Genomic DNA, 7,307 nt, shown 5'->3' on the forward strand with positions numbered 1-7,307 from the left:
AAATACCCTTTCACTATCGAAACTGACATTCTAAGAAACCTGATCAATATTGAAACTGCAGTGAACCCAACTGGCAAAAAATCTCCTCCCAAATCTACTGCTCGGTAAACCGATTAATGTTGCTGGGCTTCTTTCCAGTGGCAACCTCTTTGCTGACGGATACAGCCCAACACATAGGCCCACAAATATTTCTATCGTTCGTGAGGCAAATTGCCTAACACAGTGGAGCACAGCACACTATACTCGATCATCCTGAATAATAGAACCGAATATATCCGTTTACCCATAACACCGCATAAGGTTTCAGATTTTGCTTCAGTGAGGAAAAAAACGCACATATTTTGGTTATATATACACATACTACTGAACAATATCCGATCGAGACAATCAAACGTGCAAGCCTGAACTGTGCAAACAGTCCAGCGATATATATGCCTTGCGTGACGAATAACTTGTCTGGACGTTGTAGTGGATCGTCTCGTATATATTCTGCCAGTGTATTTTTTTTTTCAGGGAAAACGGCACAAGCGATAGAAATTTGAAAGAATGATGTCCTCATGTATAGAATATTTGCCTAATTTGTTCCCACACGTCTTCAGCCTAATTTTTCACGGACGAAGAGCGACGTTGACAGCTTTAATAATCCACACCAGAAATTTGGTGGGCGTTGAGAATTATGATGCCAATAAATTTTCATGATTTTGGATATACTCCCTCAGTCCCAAAATAAAATTTGTATTAGCCTTTTAAAGGATTCATATAATATATAGTGTATGTGTTCAATATATATGTCTATATTTATAGTTATCTAGGTTAATATAGATATGAAAATCAAAAGCTAAAACGAATACTATTTTAGAACAGAGTGAGTATATACTAAGTCAAAATAGCTCACGAAAAAATTGAGGCACAAAAATCATTAGCAACTAAATACAATGGAAAATGAGAATCTACATGGAATCTTCTGATGATCCAACATCTTTTGTCTCGGCCCTTTACTCTCTCGATATTAGGACATGTACATCGCTTCTCTATCCCTCTTATGGAATGGACCATTACCACTAGACGTACAACACTACGAAAGTAGTGTTAGATTAGCGATCCAGCGTAGACGCGTGTAGATACAGAGGGAGTAGACGATTACGATTAGTTATAACACCCTAAAATCTTAACGTTGGGTTTAGTAAAATTTTCCAAAACCATTTAACTTAAAATGGCCTTCAATACTGATTTTCTTACCTTTGAAGTTATTTATAAATAAGTAAAAAGGTAATATTAAATTCTGATGTCAACACTAGATTTGAGATTTTAAATTTGAAACTGAGTTTTGAAGCTAAAGTTTTATTTGAAACTCAAAAAAATATTTATAATTTATTTAGTTGTGTAAGTTATCTCTTTACTAAATTATATACTTATAAGCATGCATTTAAATGAATAAAATATAAAATAAATAAAAATTTCTTTTGCATTCATGCTGGTCTTTTGATCTAAGCATTTGAATCTATATTCGAATTTCAAAACAGATTCGAAATTGAATTGGATAACTAAAATATTAAGGAAATTAGAAAAGAAAAAGGGAAAAGAAGCAAATCTGCACATGGACAGGAATACCCATGCGACCCACTCTTCATCACCTTCTGTGCGGCCCAATTCCACCGCACCGAACTCGGAGAGAGAGGAGAGAGGAGGAGCAACTGTCATGGCTGTGCACGCTGTGAACCCGTGATAACGCTGTTGTTCACAGATCAGAGGAGGGTCGAGGAGATTGCTTGGGACTCGGGGAGGTTGTACTTGTCCTCTTTGAGCACAATCGAGGACAGGGGAGCCAGCGATTTCTCGCCATTGACTCGACATCACTGCAGTGCTGCACCATCACACGGCCAACATTGCTCGGGCCATGTTCGACGGTACGGAGTGTTCGATTAAGTTCCCCATTTACTCTGCATTATGTATAACTCTTTGGGTTGGAGATCGGAACACCAAAGCGCTCGGGCACTTAGCACCGGTGAGGACACGGCCAGGGATGCTGCACGGTGCCGTCGCTAGCTTGGGGTTGCTCATGTAAGATTGGGAGGTACCCCTTTGCCCAATAGATAAGTGTCGTTGGAAGCGATGGAGACTGTCGAGACTAGATCAACTATTTAACATTTAAGTTAATTAAATCTGGGCCCTAGATCTCTGAGTGGATAACCTAGGGTGATTTGAATCACAACAACCGCGCTAGTTTACGTTTAGGTCCCTATCTTCTGTTAGAATCAGGTCGCTGTCACACAAAGTTTAGAGATCATTGCAAACTGGTCCTTAACTTTAAGTGCAAAATTAATATGAAATGGTTTAGAAACTAAGTTAAACCTGTTTTAACTCCAAATTTAGTAGTTCTCGAACCTACAGTTTCGTCTCGACGCGTAGAATATTCATACGAAGTTTGATTTCATGTTTGGTGTAATGTTATTTGTATTCATTATTTGCTTATTTGTATGTATTGCTATGAGTAGAAGCGAAGTTATGAGGAACCTGAAGCCCAACTTTGGGGAAAACATCTTTGCACCAGGTTATCGCAAGTAAAAGGCAAGTTGTGTCCATGATCACATTCTTTAACCTAATAATATTAACTTTGATGTTCTCACCCTGATTGCACTGTTAGGTTAAATTGTTAGGCAACCTAATAGGTTATCTAGTCTAGTTTGCCCTACACCTTGCATACAAATGAACTATTGGGTAGTCTTCTATTGCTCTACCTGGTTTTGGGATTAATATTATATCCGAATTAAGATCATGCTTTATTACTGTTCCCTTTATTATTATGCATGATAAGGTCATTTTGTTTAATTGGAACATGGAGATCCGCCCCAGAAAATGGTGCTACCACAAGGGTGGAATGGGACGCCCTTGTCTGATTAATTAGGAAAGCTAGTGAGAGATGACCTTACCCAAAAGGGGCAAGTGGGGAGTGAATCGCTTCAAGCATAGTGCTGGTTGTAATTACTACGATGGGATTATAGACCATGGAAAAAGACCTATGCTTCCTTTTGCCTGAAACAGTGGATCTTCTCAAGCTAGTGGAACACTGGAAAGTCCTCGTAGTGGTACCTTGCCTCGTCTCCTCAGTAGAGATGAATGGGAAGTCATGATCCCTTGGTAAGTGGGTAAAGATAAACAACCTCTGCAATGTGTAAAACTGGTATATCAGCTGTGTGCACGGTCAAGAGAGGATTGGACACTCACATGATTAAATGATGGAACTAAACTTAACTTGACATGCATTTCATTGCATTGTGGTAATTATTATTTATGATCTCTCATTTAATTGGGATGGTACTTACTTATACTTAGTAATTGCTAATAAAATTTTGACCAACAAAATTAAAAGCAATGTTCAGCCTTAACCATTATCCTTGGTAAGCCTTACACTATACTTGTTGGGGACTTGTTCTCAAATGCTATGAATTAAGAACAAGGCAACATAGAATGTTAAAGGTTAATGTCCTTCGTCCGCTGAAGCATTATCTCCCCGAGGATTTAATGAACTTCGGACGAAGGCCTTGAGCAAAATATCACGAAGGTCATACCTTCGTGACCAGACTTATAAGACAATGAAGAATGAAATGTAAAATATAAAACATTAAAGAAAGATATACTAAAGACAGGTAATATTATTCATATATTTTATTATACAGACTTAAATATTAAAACATAGTATTTAGGTACATTTGTACCTTCGTCTTGGCAGAAAACGATAATTCCAGCGTAATGTGTCAGCGATTACCAGATTGCGTGAACAGTACAGGGGTACTGTTCACCTATTTATAGGCATAGAGCGCAGCCTGTGTAAAATTACATTTATGCCCTTTACAATCGATTACAATAATGACACAAAACATCAGGGGTCTTTAAGTCATTTCATCTTAAAGTCGGTTCACCCCTTTGTCTTGCGATCTGTCATTGTGCCGAAGCTTTATAGGTGATAGCTTCGACGCTGCTCCTCATAAGATCTGCCGAAGGTGTTCTCTTTCTTTAGGATCTTCGGCTACGAAGCATACCCCAACCAGTAGCCCTTCGCGGTGCTAGATCGTTTTTCGTAACGAGCTTGATCCGTGAAAAAGTCTTCTAGGCTTCGGGATGCCGAAGATCCGAAAAACACCTTACCTGAGCTCGTTGGCGAGAAACGATTAAAATAATCCACGTGCGGAGTGGCCCCATCTTGTAGCAATTACACGCACCCAAGCGATTCACCTTCCCGGACTCTGTGGCCCACCGTTCAGTGAGTGCGGGTGACTGTTTGTCCGGTGCGAAAGACCTTGACGATTCACCTTCCTACCTGCGGCACTATATAAACAGACGGGTAGGTGTGAATTTACCACAGCATTCATTGCTATTATACTGTTTTGCTGCCAAAATATCGATCAAAGCCGAAGCTATTTTCTTTGCTCAAGCTTCGTAAAACGAAAGAGCTTCGGCAAAGTAAAGAAATTTTCAACTTCATTCAAAAAACAAGAAATTCAATCATCAGATGGCTAGAGTGCGTTCCACAGCTAGAGTTACGCGCGACGGAGAGGAAGCCGAAGGTGCTGAAACTGCCCCAATATCCGAAGTGATGCAGCGTTCAGGGCTGGTAACATCGGAGGATGTACCTGCCGCTGAAGCAGAACAGGCTGATGTTGAGACTGAGTCTGAAGATGATTACAGAGCGGTGTCAAGTAAACCCAGCCACCTGGACTTCGGGAAATCCACCATCTCTGAAGATGATCTGCCTAAGATGTTGAATTTGGGCTATTTCAATGAAGCGGAGAAAGAGCTGGTTCGTTTCGGTGGACAAGAGACTACTCCGAAGCCAGGAAAGGATGAAGTAGTGGTCTTTAAAAGTTTCTTTAAGGCTGGTTTGAGATTCCCTTTGAACAAGATGATTGCTGATGTATTGAATAAGTTTGGGATCTACCTTCATCAGCTAACTCCTAACGCTATCATTAGGCTTAGTGTTTATATCTGGGCTCTCCGAAGCCAAGGGGTGGAGCCATTTGGTGAAGGCTTCTGCCGAGTGCACGAGCTCCATTACCAGACGAAAGCTAGAGGAGATGGGCTACATGAAAATTTTGGCTGCTACAACTTTGCCTATCGCAAGACTACAAAATTTCCAGTGATTAGCTACCGAAGCAAGTGGCCAGCTGGCTGGAAGTCTGAGTGATTCTACGTCAAAGTTGATGAAGAGAAGGAGAAGCTAGTCCAGAGTCCGTTGGAATTGATCTTCGGAGAGACTAGACCCCGGTGCGACATGACACCAGGGAGTCCGAGCCAAATCGCCCTTGCTGAATTTCGAGTTATTGCAGATCATATCGGCACTAGGGACTTAGTGCAAGAATTTCTGGCCTTCAGAGTGTTCCCAACTTTGAAGGAGTGGACAATGCCGAAACTGAAGGGGGAAAAGAAGAAGGGGGAATTTGTTCGATTGCCTTACCATTACAAATTCAAGAAACATTTCAAAGTGCCTTGCCAAGAGTGGCTGGACACAATTGAAGTAATGTGCAATGAAATACTCGACAATTATTCGAAAAAAGAAGATCAATTGATGTCTGCGGCCTTCGGCACCCGTCCGAAGCGGAGGTTAAATCGAGTAATGGATGCTCTGGATTTTGAGTACCCCGACTATGAGCGGCTAGACAAGGATGCCGAAGGCCAAAAGAGAAAAAGAGTAACTGGTGCTCTGAATAAAGACGATGAAGATCAACCGAAGAAGAAAAAACTGGTGTCCGAGCCGAAAACAGGTGTTTCGAAGAAGAGAAAAGCTTCGTCTCCGAAGCAAAAAGCAATTGATGAAGAAGAAGGAACTTCTGCAACACCCTTTGCTATCGAAGTAGAGGAAATCTTAAAGGTAATGACTGAATCTTTGCCTGTCAAGCTAAGTCCACTGGGGCCACATCTGACGAAGCTTTTTCAGAAGGAAAAGGAGCCCGCGAAAATGAAGAAGGCAGCTAAGCCAAAAAGGCAAAGGATCATTACAGTGACAGAAGTCATCGAAGGAACACCACCAGGAGCTTCAGCTCCGAAGGTGCCGGTTGTTGAAAGCACGACGATTACTGAAGTTGCACCTTCGGAAGCCACAAATGCCGAAGCTACCAAAGCCGAAGATATTCATTTAGAAAGCATGGTTGCTGATATAGATAAAATACTACTAAACATGGCCGCAGAAGAGGCTGCCGCAGAAGAGGCTGCCGCAGCCACCGAAGAGACTACGGCCCCAAAGCCCGAGAAGGAGAAAGAAGTGGCCAAAGACACTTCGGAAGATGAAGCTTTTAACTTTCAAAACTTAGTTGGTCAAGAGCTGACAAAGGCTGAAAAAGAAGAGCTAAAAGAATATGCTATATCTTGCGGATATCGGCCGGGAGCATTCTCTTCGGTGGCATCGATGACGAAAGGTTGGGCTGCGTCCGGGATCAGACCGGTGCGAAGGTTATCGGTACTCTATCAAAGAGTATTGGTTTCCCGAAGCTTGAAACAGATATCAGCCGCTACCGACGACAGCACATCGTCGGTAGTTTATTTTATTCCAATTTCAAGGTAAACAACTTTTCTCTGACTTTTATTGTTTTTAATAACGAAGATGTTTTCTAACGAAGGTTGTTTGTGTGCAGAGTATGCTGCTGAGCAAAGCTTTGAAAATGCAGTAGGACTTTTTGCGAAATTAGCGTTGACTTTTTGCTGTAAGCTCTGCATTCCCTTAGGAACGACTTTTGAGTAGAAAACTTACGCTGCGCTCCCTTAGGAACGGCTTTTTGTAGCTTCGTCGTGGTCTGCATCCCCTTAGGGACGTCTTTCGAGCTTCTCCCTGTTTTTTCTTTTCTCTTTGCACTCGATGGTGCATGCTCAGCTTTTACATTTACATCTTTAGGGGATATTGCTCTTGTAGAGCTGAAATAAGAAAAAGAGAAATTACATGCTATGGCCCCATTAAAAACCTTTCTCCCCCTTTGGAAAGGAAAAGGGTGCCATAGGAAAAAATATAAAAGATTACATCAAGTTACACATAATATCGCCGAAGCTCATCCGCATTCCAAGATCTAGGAATGTCGTTGCCGTCCATATCCTTCAATCTGTAAGAACCAGGTCTTGACGAAGATATTACCAGAAAAGGTCCTTCCCACTTTAACTGTAGCTTGCCTACTATATCTGGGTTAGCAACTCTCCGAAGTACCAAGTGCCCTGGCTTGATATTTTTTAACCGAACTTTTCTGTCACGCCATTTTATTTTTCGGCTTGATATTTATTGATATTCTCCACAGCCTGAAGCCTGATCCCTTCTATAGCATCTTTTT

Source organism: Zea mays, chromosome 4, assembly GCF_902167145.1.
Source record: "Zea mays cultivar B73 chromosome 4, Zm-B73-REFERENCE-NAM-5.0, whole genome shotgun sequence".
NCBI lineage: Eukaryota > Viridiplantae > Streptophyta > Magnoliopsida > Poales > Poaceae > Zea > Zea mays.